Raw genomic sequence first — 22,445 nt, forward strand, 5'->3', positions numbered from 1 at the left:
CATCCATCCTGACCAAGTAGGTTTCATCCCAGGGATGCAGGGATGGTTCAATATACGGAAATCCATCAACGTAATCCAGTATATAAACAAACTCAAAGACAAAAACCACATGGTCATCTCGTTAGATGAGGAAAAAGCATTTGACAAGATCCAACACCCATTCATGATAAAAGTCTTGGAAAGATCAGGAATTCAAGGCCCATACCTAAACATGATAAAAGCAATCTACAGCAAACCAGTAGCCAACATCAAAGTAAATGGTGAGAAGCTTGAAGCAATCCCTCTAAAATCAGGGACTAGACAAGGCTGTCCACTTTCTCCATACTTATTCAACATAGTACTTGAAGTCCTAGCCAGAGCAATTTGACAACAAAAGGAGATCAAAGGGATACAAATTGGAAAAGATGAAGTCAAAATATCACTCTTTGCAGATGATATGATAGTATATATAAGTGACCCTAAAAATTCCACCAGAGAACTCCTAAGCCTGATAAACAGCTTCGGTGAAATAGCTGGATATAAAATTAACTCAAACAAATCAATGGCCTTTCTCTACACAAAGAATAAACAGGCTGAGAAAGAAATTAGGGAAACAACACCCTTCTCAATAGTCACAAATAATATAAAATATCTTGGCGTGACTCTAACTAAGGAAGTAAAAGATCTGTATAATAAGAACTTCAAGTCTCTGAAGAAAGAAATTATAGAAGATCTCAGAAGATGGAAAGATCTCCCATGCTCATGGATTGGCAGGATCAACATTGTAAAAATGGCTATCTTGCCAAAAGCAATCTACAGATTCAATGCAATCCCCATCAAAATTCCAAATCAATTCTTCAACGAATTAGAAAGTGCAATCTGCAAATTCATCTGGAATAACAAAAAACCTAGGATAGCAAAAACTCTTCTCAAGGATAAAAGAACCTCTGGTGGAATCACCATGCCGGACCTAAAGCTCTACTACAGAGCAATTGTGATAAAAACTGCATGGTACTGGTATAGTGACAGACAAATAGACCAATGGAATAGAATTGAAGACCCAGAAATGAACCCACACACCTACGGTCACTTGATCTTCGACAAGGGAGCTAAAAACATCCAGTGGAAGAAAGACAGCATTTTCAACAAATGGTGCTGGCACAACTGGTTGTTAACATGTAGAAGAATGCGAATCGATCCATTCCTATCTCCTTGTACTAAGGTCAAGTCTAAGTGGATCAAGGAACTTCACATAAAACCAGAGACACTGAAACTTATAGAGGAGAAAGTGGGGGAAACCCTTGAAGATATGGGCACAGGGGAAAAATTCCTGAATAGAACAGTAATGGCTTGTGCTGTAAGATCGAGAATTGACAAGTGGGACCTCATGAAACTACAAAGCTTCTGCAAGGCTAAAGACACCATCAATAAGACAAAAAAACCACCAACAGATTGGGAAAGGATCTTCACCTATCCTAAATCAGACAAGGGACTAATATCCAATATATATAAAGAACTCAAGAAGGTGGACTCCAGAAAGTCAAATAACCCCATGAAAAAATGGGGCTCAGAACTGAACAAAGAATTCTCACCTGAGGAATACCGAATGGCAGAGAAGCACCTGAAAAAATGTTCAACATCCTTAATCATCAGGGAAATGCAAGTCAAAACAACCCTGAGATTCCACCTCGCACCAGTCAGAATGGCTAAGATCAAAAATTCAGGTGACAGCAGATGCTGGCGAGGATGTGGAGAAAGAGGAACACTTCTCCATTGTTGGTGGGATTGCAAGCTTGTACAACCACTCTGGAAATCAGTCTGGCGGTTCCTCAGAAAATTGGACATAGTACTACCGGAGGATCCAGCAATACCTCTCCTGGGCATATATCCAGAAGATGTCCCAACCGGTAAAAAGGACACATGCTCCACTATGTTCATAACAGCCCTATTTATAATAGCCAGAAGCTGGAAAGAACCCAGATGTCCCTCAACAGAGGAATGGATACAGAAATTATGGTACATTTACACAATGGAGTACTACTCAGCTATTAAAAAGAATGAATTTATGAAATTCCTAGCCAAATGGATGGACCTGGAGGGCATCATCTTGAGTGAAGTAACACAATCACAAAAGAACTCACACAATATGTATTCACTGATAAGTGGATATTAGCCCAAAACTTAGGATACCCAAGATATAAGATACAATTTGCTAAACGCATGAAACTCAAGAAGAATGAAGACCAAAGTGTGGACACTGTGCACCTTCTTAGAATTGGGAACAAAACACCCAGGGAAGGAGTTACAGAGACAAAGTTTGTAGCTGTGATGAAAGGATGGACCATTTAGAGACTGCTGTATCCAGGGATCCATCCCATAATCAGCTTCTAAACGCTGACACCATTGCATACACTAGCAAGATTTTGCTGAAAGGACCCAAATATAGCTGTCTCTTGTGAGACGATGCAGGGGCCTAGCAAACACAGGAGTGGATGTTCACAGTCAGCTATTGGATGTATCACAGGGCTCCCAATGGAGAAGCTAGAGAAAGTACCCAAGGAGCTAAAGGGATCTGCAACCCTATTGTTGGAACAACATGATGTACTAACCAGAACCCCGGAGCTCTTGTCTCTAGCTGCATATGTATCGAAAGATGGCCTAGTCGGCCATCAATGGAAAGAGAGGCCCATTGGACTTGCAAACTGTATATGCCCCAATATAGGGGAATGCCAGGGCCAAAAGAATGGGAATGGGTGGGTAGGGAAGTGGGGGGCGCTATGGGGGACTTTTGGGATAGCATTGGAAATGTAATTGAGGAAAATATGTAATAAAATATCAAAAATTAAAAAAAAAAAAAAGAATAGGTTAGAATAAGTAGGATAAAGCTTTTATATTACCAATTGGCCCTGAAATTACTGTATTAACATCTTGTAAATTGTGATTTTAGTGATACATAAATCTGATTGGCTGACTACAAAAAAAAAAAAAAAAAAGAAAAAGAAAAAAGAAATCTCCTTTCAGTAAAAGGGAAAGTTTGTTTTCCAAAATTATGGTAGAAATTTAATGCATTGCTTATCAAAATTCTGGTGTCATAATTTACAAGTGAATTAAAACACAACTATATTTAATATGAAAAAACACTACAATTAGCTAAGACAATCCTAAGTATTAAGAACAAACCTGGAAGATCATAACACATGACCTCAAAATCCACTAAAAAGCTAAAGTTAAAGAGGACTTGGCATTGTTGATAAAAACAAACAGTAAATCCCATGAAAAAATAGAGACCTGGAGAGAAACTGACAAAACTATGGCAACCTAAGTTTTGAGAAAGATTGAAGCAATATTTTTTAAACATTTTATCAACTAAAAAGAACCCATGTCCAGGTGAATTTCCAGAAAAATTCTTCTGGGCATTCTAATAACCAATATCAATACTACTTAAATCAGTGGGACAGGGGAAGGAGAGAAAAGTAATGATATCTTTAAATTCTTTCCATGAAACCAGGAGTACCCAGATATTAAAATCAAGAAAATATACAACAAAAAGAGAAAACTAAAAACCAAACTCCTTGCAGAATATAAATGTAAAAGGTCTCCATAAGTACTATCAAGCCAAACTCAATACAATATCAAATCAAGTTTTGATTTCCAATGGTTTTGTACAATGTATATAATATAAGTCTTTTTTTGTTTTGTTTTTTGTTTGTTGTTTGTTTGTTTGTATGTTCGTGGTTTTTTGTTTTTGTTTTTGTTTTTGTTTTTGTTTTGTTTTGTTTTTTTGCAAAGAGCCTGAGAGGTGTTCCAATTTTTATGTGTGTTGAGAGAGGATACGAAATTTACCAACATGTAGAAGACCCATCGAATGATAATGGAGCAGCCAATATACTTCCCAGCTTTGTTGTTTTTTGTTTTTTTGTTTTTCCTGGCAAATGATGGTGGTAACTGCTGCTAAATGTTCATAACAACCCATTAGGGCTTGCAACAACTATAAATAGTGTAGTGTAGAAATTATGGCCAAGAAGTTTTCTGATACTTGTGCAGGGGGAAGCAGGTGTGATTTGACAAGGGTTCCCAGAAGCACAAGTTCATGGGCAGCCATATTTACCTGCTTCTTTTCAGTAAGAGTTTAGGAAATTCAAGGCATCTATGAAATCACCCATTCATGGCAAATGCTGTGACAGAATGAAAGCCAAAAAAGGGCATTTTTATTAACATCTTCTTCGATAGATCCTTTGCACATGACATGGTCAAGAGAAGACTCTAATGGCTATAATCTGAGAGTATAATAGCCAAGCAGCATATGTTCAGTTCCTGTAGACTGCTAATTAACCAGATGACAAATTGCCTCCTCTCATTTATGTTAACCTTAGAAAGACAAGGTGCTATATCTACTTAAAATTCTGAGTTGAACTTTAAGGTAATGAATGAGTAAAAACCTGGATACCACCCAAAACATGTCATTGAAAAACTTGACATAAGACTACATTTTTATTTGTGATGCAGACCATTTAAGCCTGGACAAAATGGAAGAAGGTTTCATACGGACAAAGGGCACAAAAGATGGAAAACACAGAGAAATGAAGAGATTGATGTTTACCGGTCACCAGTTATAACATAAAATGCGATGCAGCCTCTTAAGATAGTAGAGAGATTATAAAAAGATGGAAAGGTAGAATCCAGGGCGAGAATATTCTGGGTGGTTCTGGACTCACGAGAGTTTCTACTAGAACCATAAGAGCTACAGATGTGTGAATGCTCTGATTGTGTCAGAGCAGAAGGACAATCATGAACCCTCTGGAATAGGATATCAGGACAGAAAATAAGACTTCAGGGCATACTACCAATGCTACATAGAGAAACTCACTAATTTCATTGTGCCCTACAATAGAACAGTATCCAAAATCTTGTTCTCTTGTCACATTTTTGCTTTTCCAATTGTTAAGTGTGTTGAGAGAGGATATGAAATTTATCAACATGTAGAAGACCCATAGAATGATAATGGGGCAGCCAATATATTTCCCAGCTTTGTCGTTTTGATTCTTCCAACAGGATTCCCTGGGACTGATTGTCATGGTCTGGAAAACACTCAAAAAGCAGCTGGTGCCAACGGATATACTCCTCCTAAAACCATGAATGTATAATAGGAGCTTGCATACAAAAGCATTCAAGAACTGCTTCCTCCCAAAAGTTGACATTGTGTGTGGGACTCCGGAAGAGAGAATAATCACAGCATTGGCTGCATGAGAATTATGTGTACATGAGAATCAAATCTGTGGGTTTTATCATGCATTGTCTGTAGTAAAGGATTAGATAGAAGAAATAAGAGAGACATTTCCCAGAATTCCAATTGTAGTTTCTGGTAAACAAATGATTCTGATGGCCAGATTCAAAAAGTCCATTGTGTGATTCTATACAAATTCCTTGTGAATATGGCCATGGCTATTTTTCTGGTCTAATTTTTTTTATGAATAAAAACAAATACTTGTAGCTTGTGAAGAAAGACAGAACCCTTATTTCATGCAACTATTGAAAAGGCGAATTCAAGGCCCTCCTACAGCACATAAAAAGAGCTCTTTGAAAAATTTTTGATAGGAGTAGTTAATTTCCATTCATGTTCTGGCTTAATATTTTTGCATAGGAATTTTAATCCAGCAACATGGATACTCGGGTAGGAGATCACATCAAAAAAACCATCTGGGTCTGTGTGATCCAGCTGGAATGGCACACCTTTAATTCCTCTGACTGGAATACAAACATGCCCTGAGAATATATCTTTAATCTCAAACACTATAGGTCAAGTTAATTTGTATAAGGAAGCAGCCATGTTCTAAAGTGACATCAAGTTCGGAGATAGACAAAGTGTTTAACCAGTGAAAGATTTGACAGAGTAAGTAAGAGATAAGATGCACTGAATGTGCATGAGAATGGCACAGGAAAGTGAGAATTTTAGGGAGAAGGGCAAACACATGCACAAATGTTTTAGAGAGGGAGAGATCTTTCACTAGGACAGTTTCACAGAGACAGGTGTAGGCCAAGACAGAATGTTACAGAGAATAAGAAAGAGTCAGAAGATTAGAAGAGATTGCCAAAGTTAGTATGAGTTCAGGCAGAACAACTCAGTGAGAAGGCATGAGGAGTCAGACTGAGTCAGATTTGAGAGAAGTTGGGGCCAGAATAGTTGAGTTGAAGCATTCTGTCAGAGTTCCGAATGAGCTAGATAGGGTGAGTTTATTCAGCTGCAAGTCTATGAGATGACAGTTATCTGACAAACAAAAATAACATTTATATACCACAGCATGATACTGAAGGAAAAAAGCCATGAAGTTTCATAGAAAATGCAATATTCAAGAAAATGTAATGTTGGCCTGTGAAAACAGTAACAAAGTGGCATGGCATATAAACAAAAACAATTCCAGTACATATTTATATTTTCTAGTTATGATGTAAAACAGAACAAATTCAACAATAACAAAAATCTTAATTTTATAGATTATTAATATATAAATTTTTAAAATTAAGACATAAGGAATGGGAAAGTTAATATAATACTCAGAATATATCTATGGTCTCATGACAGGGCAAAGCTAATTTATCTTGTGTCAGTCAGAGCCATCTTTGGTTTAATCTGAAGCTGACACTTTCCCACCTCCATCCCTTCTTTTATCTCCCTTCATGAAAAGTTCCATGAAACAGTACCCAAATACGTTCTAGAAACGGAGTCAAATTGAAATCTGTTCAACTTCTTCTTGCCTTACCTTACTTCCCCCGGTATCTGTCAAACAGCATGTGGGTCTTCTGTTTTTGTTTTTGTTTTTACACAATATGTTTACTGATTTTTATTTAATTTCACATCATGAACCCGTATTACGCTCACTTCTCAATTCTCCCAGTCCTCACAGTGCCACTATCCTGTGCTGTCTTTCTCTGAGCAGGCAAGCAATAGAGTCAGCTCTATCAGTGCTCCATGGTTGGGGACAGAAACTGTAGTTTAAGATGAGACATATTTAGCATTAACTTATTTTTATGTGAGCATAATGCCTATGCTTGTCTCACTGTTGTCAGGGTAGGAAACCCCATAGCCAATCAGGTAAGACCTTTGTGCTTGAGGCCTATTGACTGAGCAGTGTGAAGGATGTAGATTCATTTTCAGCTGCATTCATCTGTGCTTGGTGATCTTACATTCCAGTGTCCTGAGTTCAGTTTTTAAATGCATCTGCTGATAAGACATATATTTTTTTTCCTAGTTGTAACAGAAATATGGTGGGCTCTCCAAGTTCCTTTTCTTCTAATGTGCCATCCTTCATGGAACTTTTAGACTACTAGGAGCTCCAAATTGCTATACTGTCTGCTACCATCCCTTCTCTTGCTTCTTTGCCTTTAAATCTCCCCATGAAAGGCTTTCTAGGCAGCTCTGCTCAGTCTGTATATTGCCCTCTGTAAGTATATTATTTCATTTGATATTGGATATTAATTTCAAAAATGGACATTATTAATGCCTGGGTAAAGTATTAATGCCTAAATGAAATGTTATGGCCTAGGTAAAATGTTAAGGCCTAAGAGCCTCTTTTCTGGTTACCTTGGCATAATCAGGAAACTTTCTCATATGTTTTTGCTGTTACTAGGAAACTTTCCAATGTCAAGATTGATTACATATTCTGTTATATTCTGTGTCCTTGAGAACCCGTTATACTAGATTTCAGTACAACTGTTTTGGGTAGTTATCTACAATATGCTCAGAACCAAACCAACCACCCAACAGTTCTTCCTTCACCTATGTATATGGTTTTATGGTATTTTCCTTTTTAAACTGTTCCTGTGATGGATGCTAACATAAGAGAAACATCAGAACCAATTTATGTAACTATTTTGTTTCTTCCATTTTGGGTAGTGGTCAAATAAGGTATAAGTTCCCCAAACTGTCATGGTAACTAATATCCTTCTTGGCAGGAAAAGACATGTAAGTGGGAAACTAACATCCTGGTTGGCAAGTTAAGAGATGAACATTAGACAAGTCCCATCCTGGTAGACAAATTAAGACATGAGTATTAGATTAGGCAAGTCCTCTGGCATAGTTGAATCCTGCAACCAATGCAAACAGGATACATGTACAACCAAGGCATGTTCCATAGGAAATTCCCTATGCCTAAATCCTGATTGGTGCAATAACTTGGTATAGATGTTTGTGGATTTTGTTCTTAAATAGCTTGTGAAAAGAATCTTAGCTCAAATTCATGGTTCAGCTCAAGAACCTGGACCATGGCCCAGGTTGAATAGACCTGGGGTGTAAAATCAATAAATTATCCCTGCTGACTGAGATCAGTATTTGTGTACTTTGTGAGGTGATTTCTGGACCCCAAGAGATATCATCACTTGATACTGGATAATGAATTGAGGTCTTTTTTTCTGAGTAAGACTATATTCTCATCAATCCTTCCTTGCTGTAACTCTAACCCTTCCATTAAAACATCTCTTTGAAAAAATAACTTCATTAGAGAAAAGTAACAGCTGACTAAAATTCAGAAATCAAGTGATTACTTTGGGGCCGAGATCCTGATGCCCTCTTTACAATACAAGTCATGCACATAAGACTCAAGGAACATCTTGTTAGAGGGGACAAAAAAAAATTAAAAGCCCAGGGAACAGATATTTTCTGTGTGATTCCATCTTCTAGAAATATGACGGAAATTATTCCCTTAAACTTGAAATATGGCTCCTTAAACAAACCTAAAAAAGTATACCAACAGACCTACTAACTTTAAAGGGAGAAATCTTGCTGGGACCCTGAAATCCCAATTTTAAGAATAATCATAATCACACAAATGACTTTACTTTTTGTATCATCTAGTAACAGCAGAGTTTGACCTGCAGGTCACCAACACATCCTGAATGGCGGCCTATAATCAGTTAATTGTCACACAAAAAATAAATTGTATGTATCAGTCTTGGGAAGTCCTTTGATCTCATGGCTCAGGTTTATGCATGGGGAGAACAGGAAGAAGCACATTTCAGAGTTCTGTGGAATCAATTACTATGGAGAAATGCAGTAATACAACCAAGAGTGACAAAGTAAGCTGTCTCTATTCGAGCCACAGGGTTCAGGAGTGGTATGATGCTAAAATTGCCCAAATATTGCAAGTAAAATTTTTCAAAGTTTGCTGAATAACAGGTGATTGAAGAAAACCAAGTTTACAAAAGTGCAAAACAGTCAAAAATCATTATTCGGCAAAGAAAAACATGACACTGAATGCAAGCAAAAGCAGCTAAGTCAATGTACTCAAAGGCAAGATACTGATGAGCAAAATATTCTAAGATTGACAGGCCGTCTCAAACACCAGTTCCTACAGTGATGGATCCATAGGTTCTGAATTATAACAATTTTACAAATCAGCACATGCTATTTGTCCCTTCTCTAAATCAGATAGGTTTATGAGGTTTCTCTCATAAAGGTTTCTATAACATGAAGCAAAACAAACAATAAGATACAATTTAAAAATTAAAATTGTCTCTTGAAAATCTTTCTGTAGGAAATATTAGTGAGTGGTACAAAATGCATTCCAAATTGGTTGTTTTCCCTCTAGCCTTCTGGCAAGTTACTCACAAGCATTTTCCTAACTATTGAATTTAGATCATTTTTTAAAATGAGATTTCCAAATACCAGTGCTGAGGAAGAAAATAATGCATCCACACAATCATAGTAACTAATTAAAACATCCATATTCACACTAGTCACTGATGTACTTATAAATTTATAAATGCCCTTCACAAGTAAGGCGTGGTCTAACCTCTGAAATGTGGTCTAACTAACCTCTTCAACAATGTAGCAGGGATCTGTTTTTGTTTACTTAGTTAGAGGGAATTTTTGAGAATTTTTTTTAGTACTGTTTTTACTCTATTTACTGTTACAAATTGAATTTTACTTGTGAAATTCCCTTGAAGTGTATGGTAATGACTTTTGCTTCATTAATAAAAAACATACATGTCACAAACAAAAGGAAGGAAAGGAGTGAAGGAAAGAAGGAATGAAGGAAGAAAGGAAATGAGGTTGGTTTTAGGTTTGTTGTTAAATGGCAACTGATGTCTATACATAACCCTCATAGAATCACAATTTGAGGCCATTATGTCATCAAATATATTCCAATATTTCTGAACTCTGATGCTGACTAAGGTGTGAATTCACTGAAATTCAGTCAGAACAAAAACCAGAAGATGTTCCTAATTTAGGTTTTTTGATGCTCTATCAAATGGTCATACATGTAGTAAGTATGCCATTATTGGTAAAGAGGTGTCAAATGAAAAACCAACATCCCTCAAAGCTTTTAATGCTCTACATACTTGGAGCTGTATTTACAGAGAGGCCACGTACATATTCCAGAGTGATGATGCTAGTGGTCAGCCGTATCCCGGGAGACCTGTGAATGTGCAAAAAATTGTAATTATTGCCAAGATGCTTCAACTTAAGTGATGCTATGACATTTGATCCTCCTTGAATGACAATGATTAAGAACTATCTGTACCATGTGTTTATGATTTGAGTGTTTGGGTATTCACATACATTCAGTGTAGTAAGGTAAGAAGAAATGTTAAAGAAAAGAAACAGTGACTGACATCTACCACAGGGCACCATCTTTCTTGTGTTTAGATTTGAGAGGTCATTCTGATCTATTCTGGAAATGGCCATGTCTTCACAGCCACTGAATTTTGCACATGAAGAAGCAGTGTGTTTGAAGTAGTCATGCCTATTGAAACCCACTATTTTCCTTGCAAATATTCACTTTATTTTATTTTCTGAAGAGTTAAATATGTATTGGCAAATATAATTTTAAAGGAGATTGGCTTAATTTTATTTTATATTTATAAAACAAACTGTATCATTCAAACTCTACACTACAACCTTTTTATCTAATCTTGTCTCATGTTGTGGTTCAACACAGTGCCTAATGATCAATACCAGTGCTGATACCCCACTGATTTTATGCCTTTCTTCACAGGGACACAAATCTTGTCCCCTTCAGTGAACTAGAGAACAGAAGCTCTTCCTTCTCATGAGATTAGTTACCTCAACCACGCCTGAGTGTCTTCTTTTACCTTTAAGTCCTCTATATTAATAGAAATATCAGTCAGGAACAACAAGTTTGTAGTAACTAAAAAGAGGCAGTTAGTCAGGGACTTATTAATTTGCTACTGATTATTATGTACACCCGTTATCTCAAGAGAAAGTCGTAAGTTGCTTCTAATTTCTCTGCTTCCAAAGTTCTCATCCAAATTTCAGGGACCTCATGAGTCAGTTTTTGAAAGGCACTTTCATTCCTTGTTCTAAAGACCCCCCCAAATATAGACAGTTCTGGTACAGAGTATTCCCTAATTTTCATAGACTCCTGTTTGGAGCCATGATTAAGAGCCTGTCTCCATACTTAGTCTTAGATATTTCTCTTTCTACAAGTTAGAGTTTATGGTTGTTTTAGACTTCTGTATTCTTTCTTCTTGAATCCTGTATCTTATAAGGAATGGCAGATATACTTATTTTATTTTTATTTTATAAATGGTAACCAGTGATAACCATTATGAATCACTAGTATCCAGTCTGACACCTTCTTTGATTTTCAGAATTGTCTGATGTTGAAAGTAAATGTATTTCCAATGTCAAGACAAGAGTTGAGGAACACAAAGGGTTAGTGACTGTTTAAACCCAAAAGTTCTTTGTGTTAAAGAACATATGGATAATGTGGTTCAAATAGGGTCATGTAAGACCCTGATCACAAAGCCATGAGATACATTTTCAAACCCACTCCAGTCTTAAATGCACTTTGCATCCCCCACTTGACAATCTGTTCACTTTGTATTATGGTATGATTTTGGTTATAAAAATTTTCATTAGATGGTTCAGTAGTAAGCAATATAACACTTTCTGTTGTTGGAGAGGATCACAAGGAGGCTCAAAACTGCAGGTCTACCCTTTATTTCTAAAGGCTCTGACATACTCTTCTGTCCTCTGCAGGCACAGCATTTTCATATGGATCACATAAATACATTCAGGCTTCAGCCAAAACATAAATAGATTAAAATGATAAATTTTTTAAAAAATAAATTCTCATTTGAAATAAAGGGTTATTTCCTAGGTAAATGCAATTACCAATGAAGCATCTGAGATTTTACTAAAATGTAGTATTCTAAATATTGAATATCATGACACAAAACTATGCTATCTCCAAGTTTCATTTTTACAAGCACAAGATACACCTGATGTTTATAATACCACAGGAAATATGCAGCATTTCCATTGCCAGGGTAAAGTCTATACTGGTAATTACATATAAATTGGTGATGCTCTTACTCTGTAAAATATGCAACATGAAATAATAATGTATGCTGAAATAGCCTGAGAAGAAAAAAGTTACTTATATATTCACTTAACATTCTGCACATATTTAGGGATTTTTATGTTGATGAACATATCATAATAAAACTTATAATACATTCAAATAAATTAGATACATGTAAAATCTATAAAAAGTAATCAGAAAATTGTGAATACTTTAGCATTGTACAGATTGAAAAAAGAACTACATGTGATACAAGTGTAGATCAGGTGTAGAGCCCTGCCCTGGCCAGCACAAAGGCCCCTGTTTCATTAGCATCAGCCATAAAAAGCGAGGGGCAGCAAGGCATTAGTTAGTACTTAACAGCAGGCTATGGTTAAACCAGCAGAGATGACTCAAGACATATTTGGTCCTGGTTGTGGCTGTCATCACTGAAACTCATACTGTAATTTCCCTTTTATGTTGCCTTCCCAACTACAATAGGGGAATTTCAAGCCAGTCATTTTACCACTGGTCATTAAGTACATCATCAGGTATTGCATCCTTTAACTCATAAATGTAGGGTTACATAAGAATATTTTTCACTCCAAAAAAGAGATTCAAATCCTATATTTTCCAGGGCTGTGTACCTCCTATATTTTCATTCAAATATTTACTATAGATGTGGACTATGGTAATTTCATAGTGAAAAGTTAGGCTACATGTTATGTTACATAACATAAATTATCAAATTGACTAATTACCACAGTTCTTTTTCACCTTCACAGATGGACTTTTTCTTCAAGATAAGCCCAATCACCCTCAGTCAAGGACTTAAATTATTGGAAGTAGCAGCAGGTACACAAAGTTAGGTGTACCTGTATTTTTTTGCTAACATATTACCTTTGTAATTATTCTTCTGCCTTCTCTGTCTGTTTCACAGATCTGTTTCTACCCCAGCTTCCCATTACTACACAGGAGCACCTAAGAAGATCTCTTCCTTGTGGGCATTCAGCTCACACTGAAATACAACCAACTCACCTAGATCCTTACCAGTTCAGAATGATCAGGCCACTGGGCAGATCCAGGCTCATTAATGCAGTGCAGTAAGAGTCGGCTCAAGCCTGCTATATAGGTTTGTGACTGTGTGACCTCGTCTCCCTCTAGAACTACAATTTTCATTTTAACTGCAGTGTAATTGCAGGGCTGGGTTTGGGAGACAAAATTATGTATGACACATTTCACAGTTTCTAATTTTAAAACACAGTTATGAGTTTCTGGTGAATATCTCCAAAGGGACAATATGTTTTGAAGAGGTGTTAAGTTTTTAATGATCCCTGAAGATAGACCAGGTATCATATGGAAGGTGCTAGAAACTTTGGGGTCAGATTCATGAGAAATTTACAGAACTCTCTCTCTCTCTCTCTCTCTCTCTCTCTCTCTCTCTCTCTCTCTCTCTCTCTCTCTCTCTCTCTCTCTCCCACTTTCCCTCTCATTGCCTTCAGATTTCTTCAGACAAAATTTAATTTCACTCTTAAAAAACATTTAGAATATTTATTACTTAAATGTGTATTATATAAATGTATATATATATTTTAGCTAAGTCCACTCTGCATGTTCACTTATCAAGTCCTTTTTTATTCCCCCACAACTCTTCTCTCCAATTTTCATATGTTTCTTAAAATAAAAATGCCACAGTTTACTTAGCATGGTAATATGTGAGTACTGCACAGCATCTCCATATTTAGTTAGCCTCTGAACTTTTGAATTCTTCTTTTTTATTAATTAGGTATTTTCTTTATTTACATTTCCAATGCTACCCCATAAGTCCCATCTCCTGGGCATATATCCAGAAGATGTTCCAACCAGCAAGAAGAACACATGCTCAACTATGTTCATAGCAGCCTTATTTGTAATAGCCAGAAGCTGGAAAGAACCCAGATGCCCCTCAACAGAGGAATGGATACAGAAAATGTGATACATTTACACAATGGAGTACTACTCAGCTATTAAAAAGAATGAATTTATGAAATCCCTAGGCAAAAGGATGGACATGGAGGGCATCATCCTGAGTGAGGTAACCCAATCACAAAAGAACTCACATGATATGTACTCACTGATAAGTGGATATTAGCCCAGAAACTTAGAACACCCAAGATACAAGATACAATTAGCAAAACACATGAAACTAAAAAAGAACGAAAATGAAAGTGTGGACACTTTGCTTCTTAGAATTGGGAACTTTTGAATTCTTAAAGAAATCTTTTTCTGTAATTGGATATTTTCTTTATTTACATTTCACATATTATCCCCTTTCTAGGTCCCCTCCCCCATGGAAATCCCCTAACCCATCCTCCCTCCCCCGCTTCTACAGGGATGTTCCCTCATCCAACATTCACTCCCACCTCCGAACCCTGGCATTCCCCCTACACTGGGGCATGGAGCCTTCACAGGAACCAGGGCCTCTCTACCAGTAATTCTTGACAAGGCCATCCTCTGCTACATATCTAGTTGGAGCCATGGGTCCATCCATGTGTACTCTTTGGTTGGTGGTTTAGTGCCTGTGAACTATGGGGTGGACATCTGGTTGGTTGATATTGTTGTTCTTCCTATGGATTTACAAACCCCTTCAGTTCCTTTAGTTTTTTCTCTAGTTCCTCCATTGGGGACACCATTGTGAGCCTCTGCCTCTGTACTGGTCGGGCTCTGGCAGAGCCTCTCAGGATACAGCTATATTAGGCTCCTGACAGCATGCACTTCTTGGCATCTACAATAGTGTTTGCATTTTGTGACTATATATGGGATGGATCCTGAGGTGGGGCAGTCTCTGGATGGCCTGTCCTTCAGTCTCTGTTCTGCACTTTGTCTCCTTACTTTTTCCCATGAGTATATAAGCATCCACACTTTGGTTTTTCCTTCTTCTTCTCTCTCCCTCTCTTTTATTTTTTTTTATGCTGTTCTTTTTTTTGTAGAACGTGATTTTAATATTTTCAACTGTTAATATTCAATGAACAGAATAATTTTTTTAAAATATATTTCATTGCTATTTCTTTCTTTTCATTTCTGATTTTACTAATTTGGATACTGTCTCTGTGCCCTCTGGTTAGTTTGGTTAGTCTGGTTATGTTTGTTTGTTTGTTTTGTTTTTAATTTATTTTTTCATTTCATTTTTTTTCCTAGATAATTTCTTCATTTACATTTCAAATGCTATCCCAAAAGTCTCTTATACCCTCCCCCTGCCCTGCTCCCCAACCCACCTACTCCTGCTTCCTGGTCCTGGCATTCCCCTGTAGTGGGCATATGATCTTCACAAGACCAAGGGCCTCTCCTCCCATTGATGGCCAACTAGCCCATGCTCTGCTACATATGCAACTAGAGACACAGTTCGGGGGGGGGGGGGTACTGGTTAGTTCATATTGCTGACCCTTCCATAGTGTTGCCGACCCCTTTAGCTCCTTGGGTATTTTCTCTAGCTCCTTCTTTCCCATAAACAACCACAAAACCCAGACACTATTGCATATGCCAGCAAGATTTTGCTGATAGGATTCTGATATAGCTATCTCTTGTGAGGCTATGTCAGTGCCTGGCAAATACAGAAGTGGATGCTCACAGTCATCTATTAGATGGTTTGTCTGGTGTATCTATCTATCTTTTGCTATATCTTTTTTTTTTTTTTTTTCGAGACAGGGTTTCTCTGTATAGCTCTGGCTGTCCTGGAACTCACTCTGTAGACCAGGCTGGCCTCGAACTCAGAAATCCACCTGCCTCTGCCTCCCGAGTGCTGGGATTAAAGGCATGCACCACCACGCCTGGCTTTATTGCTATATCTTATTGGAGCCTCTCCTTCCTGTGATTTTGGTTTTGTCAGAACTCCTCTGAGTTCAGCTGTCTCTGTGATCCTGTGATTCTGGGATCCTGTCATCCAGAGATCCTGGGTATGTCAGAGCTCTTGGGAGTCAAGCTGCCTCTGGGACCCTGAGATCCTGGTGTTTTCAAAGAAATCTAAGAGATCTGACCAATGGCTCTTCAGCCAGTAGTGAGCCATCCTGACAGCCTCTAATCTTTTAGGAATTAGTTCAGCTTTAACTTTTGCAGATTTTGTGCATATTGCCATAAGGAGAGAATTTACACATACATGTATCCTGTTCATTTGTACAAAAAAAACAGTTTCCCTGGAATCATCTACCACCTCTGGTTCTTATACACTTTCTGTCTCCTATTCCATGATGATTTCTGAGTCACTGGAGGAAAAGGTATGATATAGATGCCCCATTTTGGATGGACCATCCAGCATCTCTTATTCTTAGCATTGTGAACAATAGTGAGTCTTTGTGTTAATCACCATACACTGAAAATGAAGCTTCTTTGAAAGGGTTTAAGAGATAGTCTAACTCCTTAGTATAAAGATAGGAGCTATGGGGTAAGTTGGTTTTTTGTTTGTTTGTTTGTTTGTTTGTTTGTTTTGTTGTTTTTTATGTCTATCTAGTAGAATAGTAATAACTTCTTCCCCTAGGTTTTTGTACTTTTCAGCTAAATATTTTTGTTCTTACATTGGTACCAGGTATGGGTTCCATCTTTTGCATTGGTTCTTGGTTCTTCAATTCAATCATAAACTGGTTGTTTATTCCCATGATTTTCATGATACTATTTCACTTGGCATTTTTATGTTATGACTCCCAGGGTCCACACCTGGGTAAGATTTATGATTGCTTCCACAACTGTGGAAACTATCCAGTAGGGATGAACCGCCATTGTAACCACCACTTTATTTCTCTATGCTCAAATATATGGTATCTTCAGGACTAGTGTCCTCGTTTGAGTTTCCACGGCTCTAAAGAGACATCATGACCAAAGCTACTCTTTAAAAGGCAGACATTTAATTGGGGCTAGTTACCAGTTTCAGAAGGTTAGTTGAATATTATCATGGTGGGTTGCATGGCAGCATACTGCCAGATATGGTGCTATAATTGTCAAGAGTTCTATACCCTGATCCAAATGCGGTCAAGAGATTGGCTTTCTACAGTGAGCAGAGTTTGATCATAGGAGACCTCAAAGCCTACACCCATCTTCACACACTTCTACGAACAACACTACACCTACTCCAATACGGCAATACCTCTTAATATTGCACTTTCTATATAAAAAGCATTCAAACACATGAATGTGTGAGAGACAAAAATACAGTCTTATACTCTAGAGATTATTGACCCTTAAACATTACCAGCTAATGACTTTGCTTTTACTTTCTCCAAATCACTTCCTTTAAAAATGCTTGGTAACTTCTTTGTGAATTTAACATTAGTCTCCCAAATCCCAGTCATTTCCTTATCCCTTCATATCTGAGCTCTGTCTTGCAACACCCTCCCAAAAGAAAACAGACAAACAAACAAACATTTCTATGTGAAGGTATGATGTGTCAAGGTCTGTCACAGAGTATACATTTTTGCACAAACAGCTTTATTTTGCACATGTTCGTTGAAATTAGTTGGTGTGGTTAGAGACTTCTGGTTTTTGCTACACTATCAGTACTGGATCTCCCTGGGATTCTTCTTAGATATCCTGTTGTTGCTCTGTGTTACAGAGATTCTGTAGCTAAGATTATTGAGAACCAAACACTTAATGCATTCTAGCATTTCGTAGGTGGGTAGTTGTTGACAATTAGGCTGCATCATCAGCTTGATAGGCTTAAGATTCAATAAAATGTAATATCATATAATGCCATGTAAAATAATGTAATAGATGTATCAGTTGTTATATATTAGATTATTTTACAACAGTATAGGATCTGTCCACCTACCAAGGTTTTCAGAACACTGGACAGAATGAGGAACCAGAAAGTACTCATTGCCTTTGAATGGATACATCAGAAGTTCCAGACTGGATGAAAATGCTGAAGGATTTTTGGTGAGGTGCTTGTCTCCAAATAACTCAACTGAAGAACTGTTCATTAATGAATGTTTTGGTTTATGAAGGTATCAGGACATCTACAAGGGCAGTAAGTAAACAAACAATATACATACATGCATATAATGTCAGATATAAGAAATTTTGAAACAAATATTTTAGCCAAAAATAAAATACTGTTCTCTTCAATTCTTGAGAAAATAGAATTCTGATCAAAACATCCCTTTACACACCTATATTACACGGGGGCATTGCCTACATTTTCTTCTAAAAGTCCTAGTGTCTTAGATTTCATGTTTCAGGTTTGTATCATTGATATATCTGGATTTTGTTTTTGTGCAAAGTGAAATATACATGTCTTATTTCATCCTTCTACATGTAGACTTCAGTTTTCTTGTACCATTCACTCAAAATTCTTTCTGTGCTCCAGTTAAGATTTTTTTGCTCACTTGTCAAATATTAAATGGCCAAAGACACGTGTCTTCTTGTTTAGGTGTTTAACTTTGTCCCATTGGGCTACATGTATGTTTTTTATCAATACAATACTATTTTTGGATTTTCATATACTGAACAAACTTTGCATCCCTGGGATAAAGCCTACTTGATCATAGCAAATAGTGGATTTGATGTATTCGTGGATTTGGTTTGCAAGAATATTATTGAGTATGTTTGCATCAATATTCAAAAGCAAGATTGGTCTGAAGTTCTCTTTTTTGGTTGGTTCCCTTGTGTAATTTAGGTATCAGAGTCATTTCAGCTTCATAGAATTAATTGGGTAGTGTTCCTTCAGTTTCAATTTTATGAAATAGTTTGAGGAATATTGTTATCAGCTCTTCTTTGAAGGTCTGGTAGAATTTTGCACTAAATTCATCTGGCCCTAGGCTTTTTTGGTTGGGAGAATTTTAATGACTTCATCTAGCTCCTTATGGTATATGGGCCTATTTAGATAGTTTACCTGCTCTTGATTTAACTTTGGTATGTGGTATCTGTCTAGAAAACCATCCATTTCATCCTGATTTTTCCAGTTTTGCTGAGTATAGGCTTTTGTAGTAGGATCTGATGATTATTTCGAATTTCCTCCTTTTCTGTTATGTCTTCCTTCTCATTTCTGATTTTGTTAATTGGATACTGCCTCTGGGCTCTGTAGTTAGTATGGCTAAGTGTTTATCTATCTTATTGAATGAATTTATGAAATTCCTAGGCAAATGGATGGACCTGGAGGGCATCATCCTGAGTGAGGTAACCCAATCACAAAAGAAGTCACACAATATGTACTCACTGACCAGTGGATATTAGCCCAGAAACTTAGAATACCCAAGATATAAGATACAATTTGCTAAACACATGAAACTCAAGAAGAATGAAGAACAAAATGTGGACACTTTGCCCCTTCTTAGAATTGGGAACAAAACACCCATGGAAGGAGTTACAGAGACAAAGTTTGGAGCTGAGACAAAAAGATGGACCATCTAGAGACTGCCATATCCGGGGATCCATCCCATAATCAGCTTCCAAAAGCTGACACCATTGAATACACTAGCAAGATTTTGCTGAAAGGACCCAGATATAGCTGTCTCTTGTGAGACTATGCCGGGGCCTAGCAAACACAGAAGTGGATGCTCACAGTCAGCTATTGAATGGATCACAAGGCCCCCAATGGAGGAGCTAGAGAAAGTACCCAAGGAGCTAAAGGGATCTGCAACCCTATAGGTGGAACAACAATATGAACTACCCAGTACCCCCCAGAGCTTGTGTCTCTAGCTGCATATGTATCAAAAGATGGCCTAGTCGGCCATCAGTGGAAAGAGAGGCCCATTTGTCGTGCAAACTTTATGTGCCTCAGTACAGGGGAATGCCAGGGCTAATAAGTGGGAGTGGGTGGGGGAGCGTGGGGGCTACTTTTGGGATAGCATTGGAAATGTAAATGAAATAAATACCAAAAAAAAAAAAATTCAATGAAAGAAAGGCAATATAAAACCCTCCAAAGATATGTAAATTAAGCTACATTCTACCGTGTAATTCATTAAACAAGTAGAATTTTTCAAATAAAAATTTAAAAAAAAGAGCTAGGTGTTAAGCAAAGTCATACCACATAGACACACATGCATGTGGGTACACTTAGGGCTGGGATATTAGAGAGTTGGGAACATCCAGTGTGATGAATGCTCACAGAATTTTTTTTTCTTTCTGTATTGTTCACAGAATTCTTAATCGAATAAATATAGGAAAAATCAGATGAATATTATGGAAAAAGACAATATTTGCTGGGTGATAGCTACTGAGGAAATACTGCATGTCTCTATTAGAACTGTATGTGGATAATCATATACCACCCAACAGACTACAGTGCAAATGGTGGAAAAGAAGGCAAAAAGTTAGTCAGGACACTCATGCCATACCGTGGGAGGAAATTCTCTTGACACTACACTTTATGCCTCCAAGTCAAGTTGTGAGCAAACTCTATTTCAAGTCAGAAGAGAATGAACCCATTGTAGAATCTGACAGTAGTAACTGTGAATCAGCACCAAGCTGAATCAAGAAGTCCAGTGGGAAGATGTTGCTCTAAGCTCTCATCAATTATGCAGGCACCTTGAGCTGGACAATCAAGAACAGAGAAAATTGACAGTGAAGCCTGGAATTTGAAGAAGTTCAAAGTAAGGAAATCAAGTGAAACTTTAGGAACTACCAGACACTTACTGTCTCCCCTTGCCCATGCAGTAGCACTATAGAATACCCTATCTTATTGGTTCTAACAGTCTTCGGGCCTCTGAAGTTACAGCATTCTCATATACATGCAGGAAAACTATATGTTTGCACATATACATATGCATATACATATATGCCATTTTCAAGGTAACTTTTACTTCTAATTTCAAATGCTAATGTGTTTTGAGCTTTTAGTAAAATGGTGTGTTCTCAGTGTTGTCTGACCTGATAGAAAGCTGTGCTGTCTCATTTGATTTGATGCTACATCCATTCCAGTAGTGACAGGCCAAAAAGCCTGGAAGCAGTCCAGAGGCAAAGAGTTTCATGGAAACTTAGCCTCCTGGAACCTTGGCATTCCCATATGCAAGAATTTACCAAGGCCTAGGGAAAAGGATTTAAAGAGGAACTACAGTGTTATATTATTCATGAGAAGGACTGCTAGAACAAACCCCCTGGTGCTAGCTTTCACAAGGCTCAAAGCAATTGCATAAATTGTGACTAGGGTGTGAAATCCTTATCTGGCCCCTGTCATTAGCTGACTCTAGGCAGAGCATAGAGTCAGCTAATGACTTTTATCATAACTGTAAACATTGCTTGGTTCCTGTCAGTCCTTTGAAGGCATTCCTCTTTTTTATGTCAGATAACTTCAATGCACCTTGCCTGCTGTGACACCCTACTTCTTTGTTTTCTGTATTATATAAAACTGATGCTAATTTTCACAAAATTACATTCATATATACACTCACTCTGTTTCCCTGTCTGTTTGTCATCCATGCCAACTCCTTGCTCGCCTGTAACAGGAACCCTGAGTTTTCCTGTGGATCTAGGACCCAATTGAGGTCTGTCTGCAGCAATTTGAGAAGCATAAGGTGAACTTGATATTTAAAATGCCACTAGAAATGTGGATTACTGTGACTCAGAGGTAAAGGCTATAGGAGGAAGTGCAGATGAATTACAAATACTGTTACCCTGTATAAAACATATAAAATATGAATATCTATTTAACAAATAATAGTGTGAAATGAAAGTTAAGTTACTAAAGCATTTTCTTTCAAATTCAGCATGTATTTGCTTTTAAAAATGTATTTTCTCATGATGGGATCTTACTATGTAGCTCTAGCTATCCTGCAACTCACTACATATACAAGGTTGTCCTCAAAATCACAGAGATCAGCCTGCCCTTGCCTCCCAAATGCTGTGCTTAAAGGTTTTCACCTCATACCTGTTTTAATTGATAATTCCTATATTAATGACTCTGTTATAAAGAAATTTATGATGTATTCAGTTGAGGAGATACATTCAAAACAGTAAGCTTCAATGTGAAGAAATGTGAAAGATTAATTATTGTCCAGTGTGATTCAACACTAGAGGTGGATACAAATTTCTCTGAGGGATAGAACTCTGGGATCATATCATGAAAAAGTGCCTGTGTTCTATGAACAAGAACAATAAACAGTGAGAGAAGATGTGACATCAGGTTGGGCTTAGAGTATGATTAAACCAGGGAAAACAAGACACATTTGCTTCTGGCTGTGATTGCTCAGTACTCAAACGGAA

The 22,445-nt window shown here is 37.3% G+C and overlaps 1 protein-coding gene and 1 pseudogene across 21 annotated transcripts in view; both read right to left on the reverse strand.

Moving 5' to 3' along the window:
- Positions 1–13,440, reverse strand: part of LOC147003698 (vomeronasal type-1 receptor 4-like) — a 33,908-nt gene extending 20,468 nt beyond the window's left edge. For 11 of the 21 annotated variants that reach the window (XM_085842336.1, XM_085842344.1, XM_085842340.1 and 8 more), the window contains exons 1-2: positions 13,320–13,367; positions 10,315–10,391 (exon numbers count right to left, since the gene is read on the reverse strand). The gene's annotated coding sequence lies outside the window, so the exon portion shown is untranslated. Of the gene's footprint in view, positions 1–10,314; positions 10,392–13,319 lie in introns of all 21 variants that reach the window. The other 10 variants (XM_085842345.1, XM_085842341.1, XM_085842333.1 and 7 more) reach the window with 3 other exon arrangements.
- Positions 3,046–10,321, reverse strand: LOC147003699 (vomeronasal type-1 receptor 4-like; annotated as a pseudogene).
- Positions 13,441–22,445: the final 9,005 nt, after the last annotated feature.

The sequence above is a fragment of the Mus caroli genome, unplaced genomic scaffold (genome assembly GCF_978045245.1).
Source record: "Mus caroli unplaced genomic scaffold, Mus_caroli_1 scaffold_8, whole genome shotgun sequence".
Lineage (NCBI taxonomy): Eukaryota > Metazoa > Chordata > Mammalia > Rodentia > Muridae > Mus > Mus caroli.